This window comes from Leopardus geoffroyi, chromosome D2 (assembly GCF_018350155.1).
Source record: "Leopardus geoffroyi isolate Oge1 chromosome D2, O.geoffroyi_Oge1_pat1.0, whole genome shotgun sequence".
NCBI classification, from domain to species: Eukaryota; Metazoa; Chordata; class Mammalia; order Carnivora; family Felidae; genus Leopardus; species Leopardus geoffroyi.
Genome location: NC_059334.1, coordinates 48,888,124 through 48,900,382, shown reverse-complemented (window position 1 = coordinate 48,900,382; position 12,259 = coordinate 48,888,124).

Sequence of the window (12,259 nt, the reverse complement as noted above, 5' to 3'; positions counted from 1 at the left end):
AACCCTGGGGACTGACAGCTCCAGGGGAAAGCTTTGGGAGACTCCCAGCTGCCCGTCAGGAAGAAAGGGGCACTGGGAACTGGGCTTCCAGACACTGCGGCTTCCCCTCTTTCCCCAGACGGGGACCTGGAAGGTATGTGTGGCCTCTGTGTTGTCGTACCTGCGGTCCCGGAGGATTAGCCAACTTTTCTGTTCTTTTGTCTTATTGGTCTGTGCATTATATAGAATTGCCAGTTCTATATAATGCACAGAGCAGAAAGGCAGTGAAGGGCAAATGAGGGAAATCATTTTGCAGTCCATCAAAATATAAGTACCGGATCTTCATTTAAGAAAAAAAAAAAAGAGGGGCACCTGGGTGGCTCAGTCAGTTGAGCATCCGGCTTCAGCTCGGGTCATGATCCCAGGGTCTGTGGGTTCGAGCCCCGCATCAGGCTCTGTGCTGACAGCTCAGAGCCTGGAGCCTGCTTCGGGTTCAGGGTCCCCCTCTCTCTCTGCCCCTCCCCTGCTTGTGCTCTGTTTCTCTCTCAAAAATAAATAAACATTAAAAAATATTTTTTAAAAAGAGCTTGGACTAAAACCAATCTCAGATTATATGGGTCACCTTGGGGTACCTCCCAGGTCTCACATGTGGGACCCAGGCCTTTCTTCTGCTACACGTTTCCTTGCTGAACACAAGTAAGAGCCAGTCTAACACGGGACAAAGAGACCTTCACTGAACACTGCCATGTGCCAAGGCTGGACCCAGTGCTTCATGCTTGAAATTAAACGGTGAGGACCCCACCACACCCCCGTCCCGCAGATGGGGTAGGGAGCTAAGCTGGACCCCACGCGACCAGCAAGAGATAGCACTGCTCCCATTAGACCAGGGGTTTCATTCTGGCTGCACCCTCCTGGAACCACCTGGAGAGTTCTAACACAAACAATGCCCAAGCCGGCCTCCCCAGATACTGGTTTATGGCACTGAGTCTCCTGCTTTTTGTTTGTTTGTTTCCCAGTTGATTTTAATGTGCAGTCAGGATTTAGAGCCCCTGTGTTCGACATGCTCTCAACATCACCTGCACATGGAAAGTCACATCTGTGAAAAAGGTATGGAGCCTGGGTCCCACCTGCAGACATTCTGATTAAATTGGTCTGAGGTGTGACCTGGGCGTCAGGATTTTTTTAAACCTGATTCCTATGAGCAGTCAAGTTAAGACCCACTGTCTTAGGTGAACTTAGGGAAAGAGCGAGTCTGGATTTCTCCGAAAGGTCAAAAGACCCCATTACCTGGGTGCTTAACCCCCCAGGGAGCCATCCACCCCATTGTCTGGGGTCAGAGTCTCTGGTTTCCTCCCCCTCCAGAAATACCCCACACACAGAGCAGCCTGCAGCGACACCACAGGGCTCAGGCCCGCCTGTGGCCTGCACCGGAGACCGGAGACCGGAGCATCTCTGAGGCTCTTCCCCCGCAGTCCTGACTTCCTGCTTCACTGTTGGAGCCATGAGCCCAGCTGTTTTCCCCGAAGACCCAGCCGGAGGCTTTTCAGTTCTTCCTGGTCGATTTTCTGGGTCATGTTACCTTTGCAAGGGCATTGGCAGCCTGACATCTGAGGAAATCGAGTTCCCATTTCTCCAAGGAGGCCCCTGAGTGGCTGGGGAGCCCTGGCAGCCTAAGAAGAAGCCGAGCAGAGAGGGCAGAGAGGAAGATTCAACCTCAGATCACCCCGGAGGACCAGCTCAGCGACCACAATGAGGGCAGGGAAAGATGACTGCTCCGGAACAGCGTTCTAAACCCCAGATTGCTGGACCACCCCGCCAAGAGTGCCTGCTTTGGTAGGACTGGGTGGGACCGCTGCATGTGCGTCTCTAACGAATTCCCAGCTGACACTAATGCTGCCCGTCCAGAGAGCATCCTTTGCAAACCACTGATCCAAAGGCTGCTGGTTTCTACCTTTCCCACAGTTGCAGCTTTTCCTCCCACAGGATTCTCTGCAAGGCTAAATCTGATACCCCAACTTCTTGTGCTTAGGCTCCCTGCCCCAATCTTCTGTAGAAAACAGGATTTGCAGAGGGAAGATGGCCAGTGCAGCAGGCAGAATAACGGCCCCCGATAATGTCCATATCCTAATCCCTGGGACCTGTGAGTGATGAGTTACATGGAAAAGGGAAGTAAGGCTATAGGTGGAATTAGGCTGCTAAGGAGCTGACCCTAAGATACTATCAGTTACCCAGGTGGGCCCAGTGCACCGTGCACAGCAGAGCCCCTTCCCCATCTGGGAAAGAGATAAGATGAAGGAAAACGTTTGAAGGTGAGACATGGGATGCAGCCACATTTGATGGCTTTGAAGGTGGAGAAAGGTGGCCACAAACTATGGAATGTAAGTGCCCTCTAGCAGCTGACAGCCAGCAAGAAGACGGGACCCTCAGTCCTACAGCCACAAGGAACTGAACTCTGCCAAAAACCTGAATGAGCAAGGGAATGGGTCCTCCCACGGAGGCTCCAGAAAGAGGCAACACCTTGATTTTAGCCCAGATACCAGATTTAGCCCCATTGCAGACCAGAGCTCTGTGGTTCTACATCCCTGTGTGCTGCCCTTGCCTCTGTCCTATATCTGTGCCCTGGTGTAATCCCCACCATCCCAGAGTTTCCAGAATCCCCTTCCAAGACAGTGTTTGGATCAGGTAAAACAGGTGGGAATTATACAGGCAGAAACTGTAGGTGGAAGGAACAGAGAGGTGAGGCATCACAGGAAAACAGGAAAAGTGAGACCTATTTATTTTTTTTTAAGGTTTATTCATTTTTCGGAGACAGAGCGTGAGTGGGGGAGGGGAAGAGAGATGGGGAGACATAGAATCTGAACCAGGCTCCAGGCTTTGAGCTGTCAGCACAGAGCCAGATGCGGGGCCCGAACTCACGGACAGCAAGATCATGACCTGAGCTGAAGTCGGTTGCTGAAACAACTGAGCCACCCAGGCGCCCTGAGACCGGTTTAAAACCTGAGAACATACACATGAGGAGCTGACCAAGGTGGCAGTCAGAGTGGGAGACTCCGTCCCAAGAGGGAGATTCTGCAGGCGTCCCCACTGCCCTAACACAGCCTCTCCCCGGAAACATCCTGTGATGGGACCTCACCAACCTCACCTCAGCTCAGCTCATCATTAGGCAGCTCACACAGTGGGAGAATTACTACACGTGGTGAATATCATCTCTGAGATGGGGAAGGCCCCTGCCCCACTCACCCTCCTTCCCAGCTGGGGAGAGAGTCCCCTATAACCGAGCTGGGATCTCCATGTCCCTTGGCCTTTACGTGGGCCACAGTCGTGACTGATGCGGGCCCAGGCTTCCAGCAGGTCTTAGGGATCGGCTTCGGTGTCTGTGGATGGCATGGGCTGGCATGATGGTCCTGGGACACTGTGTCTTCCCCATATCACTGAGGCCTCCACATCTGTGGCTTGGAGTGTTTCTAAACCATTTCCGCTAAGAAACCCCTGTGTTGTTTCTCGCCCGTGCCACTAAATTCATGCAGCTTTTAAGGTTTTTAACTGTATACAGCTTTGTCAAGTTAAAAAAATCAGTTATTTAGCAGCATGCATGTTATCATGTTGTGGCAAGAAAATATGGGGTTTTTTTTGTCTACGCATAATAGTATAGCTAAAAGAATACATTCTCATATATTAACATCCAGAGAAGGGGTACTTTCTTAATTTTTAACCCTGCTTCCTTTTTCAAAATGCATTTTATTTTTTTTTCCAACTAATAAAAAGGTTGCCAAGCTTAATATTTCAAGAGACAATAAGAGGCTTAAAGCAGCAAATCAACAAAACAACAGTTACAAAAAGTTGTCCCCTATTTCTCTAATCTCTCTCCCCAGATCCACTCTCCAAAGATAAGCATTGCCATTTCTTCTAACAAATTCTTCTGATATTCACTGTGCTATTTTTTGGTAATATATTCGTGTTGCAATTTTCCATTGATCAGCTGTAGGCATTAACCTTTGACCTCCCCATCACTGTCTCTCCTTTCATCTTCCTAAAATTTAATCATTCTGGAGACTTCTTTTTTTCAGTCCTCAGAAGTTTTCTTGTGTTGCATCTTCCATACTTTGTGCCCCCCACCCCCGTCAGCCTTTCTGGAAGTCCTGGAGATCAATAGACATAACCTTAGACTTTCTCCTCTATTTCCTTTTCTTTGTCTTTTTGTTGTACTGGATTTTAGCTTCTAACTGTTCTATTATTTTATTTTGTTTGGGTTTTGTTTATTTTTCATTTTGAGATTCTTTTGCTCTGGGGTTGCTATCGTGTATTCAAAATACAGTGTATTCTGTCCTTGTTTCATAGATGTGATACCTTCTCATATGTCTCTCAAGATAGTAATTATAGGGTTTATTGTTTTTAAGCTTTCTATGTGTCCTCCATTGTCTGTACCTTCTCTCTGGGTCTTTCTTTTCTGTTTGTCTGGGACTCTTTCTGTGATGTTGGAGCCTTTCCTCAAATATGACCTAATCCCTATGACAAGGTACTAAAAAACTGATTGGAAATGTGGAGACTGATGTGGAGACTTTGAGGACTTGGGGTTTTCACCAGAAGGCCATGAGACTTTTTGGTCTCCTAAAGTTAATTTTCAGGTATTCTGTGGGGCTGTTCACACTTTCCAGGAAAGCTGTTCTCTAGGGTCCCAGGTCTGCCTCTGCTGTTCTAGAGTCAAGTCAGGGAAAGAGCTGGAGAGCCGACAGTTCAGCACAAGTCTGACTTTAACCCCTGTCTTCTGTCCTGTGCCTCGCCTAGCCTCCCAGAGCCTGACACATTGCCATTCAGTTCATCTGGACAATAAACTTCTGGTCTCCATTGGATGGAGGAACAGGAGACGAGCAGGGCAGAGAGAAGGGATGGGGGGGGGGCCCCAGATGGCATGGGAGAGGGAAAGGACCTGAGAGTCCAACTGCTCAGTTTCCAGACTTTCAACTATTCGCCCATTTTTAGCTCCAAGCCTGACCCCGGCTCCCTGGTCCATGGTGTCCCTGAGTGCTGAGCCCCTCAGGGATTTGCAGGGCGAAACCCTCACTGCTCACAGGAAATACCCACTGCCGGCCAGTAGCTCGAACCGTCCCATGTTCTGCAAAATCAGTTGCCACTTCTCCATCCACCTCCACTTGAATTCTGCTGTTTGCTCTTATCTTGTGTCCATAGAGTAATCGTTTTTAAATTGTCACACTCCATTTGAGTGGGGAGGAGCCAAATGCTTATGATTAAAAAAAAAAAAAAAAGCCACATTCATCTGGAAGCCCCTGTGTTTTCAAAACTAAACCTTGGTGTTGTTGGTTTTTGGTTTTTGACTTTTTTTTTAGTTGTATCAGAAAAAAAAAAAAATTAGCAATTGGGTGATGTGAGTGAATGAAGAGACTCAAATGAATAAAACATGGTTTCAGCACTTAGAGAAGTTACAAATGACCTTGCTTGACTTCTGAACAAAGTTCACCAACAGGACTCTCGTTTTTCCTGACAGAGCCTTAGACATCTTTTGAGAATTAAGTTAAACCAAAAAATCAAAATTTTCAGAGACACTATCATGAAAAGCACGGACATGGAAGGGGAAATTGTAACTTCCCCTCCTAACTTCACCCCTGCCCTCACATTTCATGGCGGGTGTGGTTTTTTGGGGAGAGCAGAGCCAGGGCCTTCACGAAGGAGCCTGTGTTCTTTCTCCTGAGCTCCCCTTGGGGTTCTGATTGATGTGGAAACCCCTTCCTCCCAGCAACAACAGAGGGGAACCTTGTCTGAGGCAACTTGGCGCCTTTGACTAAAATATTATTTCCTCCACATGTTGGAGTTCACTCCTGGGAGCGTTGGGGATTTAACCTCCTAAATGCTACAAACCTGGACAGGTATTTAGTCTCACTGTGCCCCCTGGGAGGACTGATGTCAGAGACCAATTTCCCAAACTCTGTGGTCATCAAGAAGGCCAAGCCCGTGAAATGTTTAAAACCTCTTGTGGCCTCGCACTGTAAATCTGTGTCTCGACAGACAGTCCCGGGAGACCTGGCTGCGACGGCAGGGCCGTCTGACCACGTCCGACGAAGCTTGCTCAGCAGAGCAGGTGGTCCCCGTGTGTCAGGCCCCCATCAGGCATGGCCATCCCTCACTCTGTCAGTCTACCCTTTCAGGACAGCTTAATTGAAATGGAGTCCAGGGTTATAAAGCCCACAACCTCAGTGACTTGGAAAGATCTGAAGGGACCACCTGTTTCACTATAAGCGTGGAAAAACCAATCCCCAAGAAGCATGACCTGTCCTAGTTCACACTGACCGTTAGAGGCAAGTTGGAATTCATCCCCGGGTAACCTGGCCTGAAGACCACCGCACCATCCCCTCTCCCAGAACCAGTGTGTTAAAATGGCAGCTGCCAAGCATGGCAGACCCATGCCGCTCAGTAGCCCCCCCCCCCAACCCCATTCCAGAGCAGGTCTCTCTTCCTGCCCTGTGAACTCAGACTCACAGAGAAATTGTTAACACAACCCCATACAGTAGCACAGGCCTCGTGCAGATCGTTGGTAGCCCCTGCACTGTGAGGAAGCAGACACAGATGGCACCAAACTTAGAGAAAGAGGGAGAGGTGAAGGGCAAACGTGAGTTTGCCTGAAAATGCATCCACTGCACCCTTTACACTGTCTAGGCTGTAGGCTAGACTGTAGGCTTTGCCTACTTCCTGTGCTTTGGCTAAATTGATCCTAAAGAACTAAAATATAAACGAAGGGTCCCCTTGGACAAGACGTCCTCATTCATTCAAGTATCTACTATCCCCGAGTCCATAAATCTCACCAGTCAGTGGGAGAGGCCAACGTTAACTCGGCAATTGCTAATACAGTGTGACCGGCTGCTGGGGGGCTGCAGGTCTGAGGATCTCTGTTGTCTTCTGCAGACACTGAGATGAGGGCCTGAAGAGGTCAAAGGTTTAGATCCACTCCAGGGATTTGTCTCCAGGCCCAGGCACTTCCTTTGAGTTATGCCCATGAGCTTCCTACTATTTTGTGCAAGCTTCCTCATCCCCCAACAGATGAAGATTAGCACACCCCCACATTTCATCCTTTCCTGACTTCTCATGCTCCCCAGAGTCATCCTGGGCATCTAGAAGTTTCCTGCTGCTTTTAATGGCACACCATTTATGGCCATCCCATATGGCAGAGTATATCTGTAAAGCATCCATATGTAGCAACGCACAGAAGCTCTAGACAAGGCCAGAGGCAGCTGCAACCCAGCCTCGGGGGGCACTCATTCCCATGAACCATCGTGGGAAGACAGTGGAGAGCTTCAGCAAATCCACCATCGCCTCCTCCAATCTGAGAGCAGTTTCCTTTAGAAGCCCTCCTGGATGAACTGCCCCAGGGTTACCGGAATGGTCTCCTCTCACTGGGCAGCTTTATGATAAAGGCACCTGTAAAACCAGAGGGCACAGCAGAGGGAGCCAAGCAGAGACCACTGGGCTCATTGTCTCCTCATTTCTGTTTTGTGCGATCTTGAGTAAATGCACTTAATCTAACATGACTGCTTCCTCATCTATAAAATGTGAATAAAAGAATAGGGTTGTATATACAGCACTTAGCACAGCACCTGGAATGCAGTTAATGTTGAACAAACACTAGTTATTATAATTGTCACTGACGTTATCACTAGTTTTCACAGCCCTGGAGGCAGGACATTTATTACCAAGCAGCTTGAATTATTGTAAGCTGATTGAGTCTGACTGCCTTCCTATGGTTACAACACACAGGGACTCTGGTTAGTGTGCCGTGAAATGAAACAATATAGTAAACAAAGCTCTGGGTGAGTCCTGTCATCCCAAAGAACAGCTTTTCCCTCTATTTCCCTGAGGTCAGGGCCGGGCCGTGCCCCTAATTGGGAGTGTCGTTGGTTCACTGGGTGGAATCCTATTGTTACAAAACCTACAAAAGGTTGACCACAGTGCAGAAAGCTTTCTTGGTTCACTCCTAATAGTAGATCCCGTTTCCCGGCATCTGCTGTAGACAGGTACTTTTGACACAATACTTCTATCCCAGTGAGACACCTTGTAGACCCATTTGATAGATGAGAAAGTTAGGACGGAGAGAGGATAAAGAACGTCTCAAGCCACACAGCTGTTAACTGCGGAACTGAACTGGGCACCCCTCCTCTCCCTCTCTGCACTGCTTCTCTGCCCTGGCCCGGCTGTGGACAGATGCCCAGAAGAGGAACCAGGCAAGGTAGGAAATTCTGGCTCTCTTCCTTTGCATTCTAGGTGCATCCCTGGCACTTCTAGGGCAATTGTCTGGATTCCTTTAAGAATGACAGTCATCTGGAATCACAGACTCGGGGGTCCAAATCGTCTGATCAGAGCTTGAGAATTGCCCTCAGTGTCAGCAATGTAAACGTGCGCACACCCCCACACACACACACACACACACACATACACACATGGTATTCTTGGGGGCTCCAGGGAGCTCATGACCTCCCACACCAGCCCATCCTATGAGTGGGGAACAACTGAGAGAACACCTTCCCCTACTGTGAACTGAAAATTTCTCCCCATAACGCCCACCCATTAGGGCAAGTTTAAATTCTTCCCAACGCAACCGGAGTGGAAAGTGTGCTTTCTCTGTGCCGTACCCACGCCACACTGTTGTCAGGACCAGTGGGGCCCCTAGCTCTCTGGTCTCTATACTGCTGTAGTCTGAGGCTCCCTTCCTGCTGGGCAGGGTACTTTTCTGCACTCTTTATACAGGTCCCTCACAGCCGTGCTCAGTCCTGGGTCCTTCCCTCCACCCTTTCACAAGCCTCTTGGAAGCCCCCTGATCTCTCAGGGAAGTGCCCCCTTCTTCTTCCTCTGAGCCCATGAAGGACTACAAAGTCAGACCTGAAGGTCTGGGAGCTTCCTCCACCTTCACAGTTAGCTTCTATTTCAGGGCCTCTGGCCCTTGGTTCCTGGAAATCTTTTCTCTGAATTCTGAGATGTCTGAGGACCTTGTCTGCCAGCCAGATTTCTCCTTTCCCCACGGAGCTCCACCAATCGGCTTAGTGACAGCAAGGCCAGAAACTCTGCCAGAGTCCTCTTTGCAGTTTCCTCAAGCCAGCACACACGGGGTCTCATCCACTGCGTGCTTTCACAACGGGCCATACCCTCCTTCCTCCACCAACCCGACCTGCATTGGGCTCTTGAGCTGACAGTGTGAAGCCTGCTTGGGATTCTCTCTTTCTCCCCATCTCTCTGCACCCCCCAACTTGTGCGCACACACCCTCTCAAAATAAATAAATAAACGTTTTTTAAAATGTAAATAAATAAATAAATAAGGAACAGGTAAGTTTAGCAGCTCCCTAAGGACATCCAGTGCCCAGTGTTGTTGCCATAGCTCTGGACAGACTCATGTGCTTGTTTCGCCCTTTGCCCTGACCCCCCTCATCACCAAGGAGCTGCCCGTCCTGATACAGGTGCACTCACAGAGGGGGACCCCAGCCCATCCTCAGGCCCCTTGTTAAAAGCGAGGGACACTTTCCCAGAAGTACATCAGCACATACCCCTTCCAGGCTGTTTGGCCAGAATCGGGTCACACGCTCACTCCTAAAACAAAGGCACCAGGAAGGGAAGGCTATAATCGGGCCTGCGGAGTTCAACAGACCATGGCAAGCAAGGCCTGGAAGGAGTCTATGTCTTCTGAGCAGGCAGATGTCAGACACCCAGCAAAACCAGCTGCTGTTAGCAAGGAGGAAGCAAAGCGCGTTGCAGGGCTGGCCAGAGCTTCCCAAGGAGCTGAGAGCACAGGCCCCCACGGGGCACGGAGCCACAGGACTGCAGACCCCCTGGCCGCCCGCAACAACATCTGTGCAGTTCAATGTGTGCTACAGACACCCAGGTACCAGCATGTGGGAGAGGGGATGTGGAGCGCCAACACCTGTGAAAAACTGGGAACTTTGTGGGGCGCCTGGGTGGCTCAGTCGGTTGAGCGTCCGACTTCGGCTCAGGTAATGATCTCACGGTTCACGGGTTCGAGCTCCTTGTCGGGCTCTGTGCTGACAGCTCAGAGCCCGGAGCCTGCTTCCGATTCTGTGTCTCCCTCTCTCTCGGCCCCTCCCCTACTCACACTCTGTCTCTCTCTCTCTCTCCTTCAAAAATAAATAAACATTAAAAGAAAATTTAAAAAAAAGAAAAACTGGGAACTTTGGAGTTGATAAACACAGCTGACCCAAGAAGTAAATATGTCAAACCATACATTTTCAATCTTTTTAAAATTGTTTTCTTTCTTTTTGAGAGAAAGAAAGAGAGCACATGCGCATGCATGAGCTGGCAGGGGGCAGGGGAGGGGAGGTGCTGGGGGGGGAGAGCTGGGGGGGGGCGGGGTACAGAGGATCTGAAGCAAGCCCTGCTTCATAGCAGACAGCGGAGAGCTCCATAGGAGCTTGAACTCACAAACCATGAGATCGTGACCTGAGCTGAAGTCCGACGCTCAGCTCACTGAGCCACCCAGGCGTCCCCAAACCATACCTTTTTAAACTTGATCTTAAAGGTCACATAAACAACAGAGATTCTTAAACTGATTCAAATGGGGGAGATTAAAAAAAACTTGGTAATCTTTATGGAATGTTATGAAATCTTGACCAAATTAATCAATCATATTAGAATAACTTTGTTATTTTTATTTTTTTCATCATAATAAGTCTTTAATCCTCATCCCCTATATCCCCCATGCCCCCACCCACCTCCGCTCTGGTAACCATCAATTTGTTCTGTATGGTTAGGAGTCTGTTTTTTGGTTTGTGTCTCTCTCTTTTTTCTTTGCATGTTTGTTTTGTTTTTTAAATTCCACGTTTGAGTGAGATCATATGGTACTTGTCTTTCTCTGACTATTTCACTTAACATAATACTCTCTGGCTTCGACCATGTCATTGCAAATGGCAAGATTTCATTCTTTTTATGGCTGAATAATGTTCCAATGTGTACATACACCACATCTTATTATCCGCCCATCAATTGATGGACACTTGGGCTGCTTCAGCAATTTGGCTATTGTAAGTAATGCTGCAATAAACATAGGGATGCATGTATCCCTCTGATTCTGTGTTTTTGTATTTTGGAGGAAAATAACCAGTAGTGTGACTCTTGAATGATAGGGTAATTCTACTTTTACTTTTTTTTGAGCAACCTTCATTCTGTTTTCCAGAGTGGCTGCCCCAGTTTGCTTTCCCACCAACAGTGCAAGAGAGTTCCTTTTTCTCCACACCCTCATCAACACTTGTTTCTTGTGTTTTTTATTTTAACCATTCTGACAGGTGTGATGTGATATCTCCTTGTAGCTTTGATTTTAATTTCCCTGATGGTAAGCGATGATGATGAACATCTTTTCATGTGTCTTCTGCCCATTTTTTAAATGGATTATTTGTTTTGGGGTGTTGAGTTGTATCAGTTCTTTACCTATTTTGGATACTAACCCTGTATCAGACATATCATTTGCAAATGTCTTCTCCCATCCTGTAGGTTGCCTTTTAGTTCTGTTGATTGTTTTCTTCACTGGAAACTTACAATAAATTTACTAGAGGGGCGCCTGGGTGGCTCAGTCGGTTGGGCCTCTGACTTCGGCTCAGGTCTGATCTCACCATTCATGAGTTCGAGCCCCGCATTAGGTACTGTGCTGATAGCTCGGAGCCTGGAGCCTGCTTTGGATTCTGTGTCTCCCTCTCTCTCTGACCCTCTCCCTTTCACACTCCTTCTCTCTCTCTCTCAAAAATAAATAAACATTAAAAAAATTTTTTTTAATTTACTAGAGAAAAATATGTATTCGTTATATGAAGGCGTATGATCCTCACCAAAGCAATAAGCAAAACAGACTATGCCTGAGCTTTTCGTTATTATTAGAATTTAGTTTGGGGATTTTTTTTTTCCTAATTTGGTTGTTCGGCTGTTTATTCCACTTGAGCAAAGGGATAAAAGATTTCAGAAAAATGCCTGGGAGGAATGCTAAAAGTTTTCATCAATGAGTAAATTGTGAATTAGTAAAAGCCCACGATTGTCAGCTTTTAGAGGCTGGGCTTCCTGGAGCAGCTCTCAGAACATACCCTGAGAATCACCGATCTAGCCAAACCCTCTCATTTATCGTCTGCAAAAGTCACTAAGGCTCACAAACATCTTTGGGTTTCCCCAAGGTCATCCAGTTAATTATTGACACAGAAAGTCCCCTCCCAAAGAATCACAGTGTTTCCCACATCACACGTCAGGGATGCCCATCGGGGATAAAGGAGGGTCCATGTGTGCTATGGGCCTG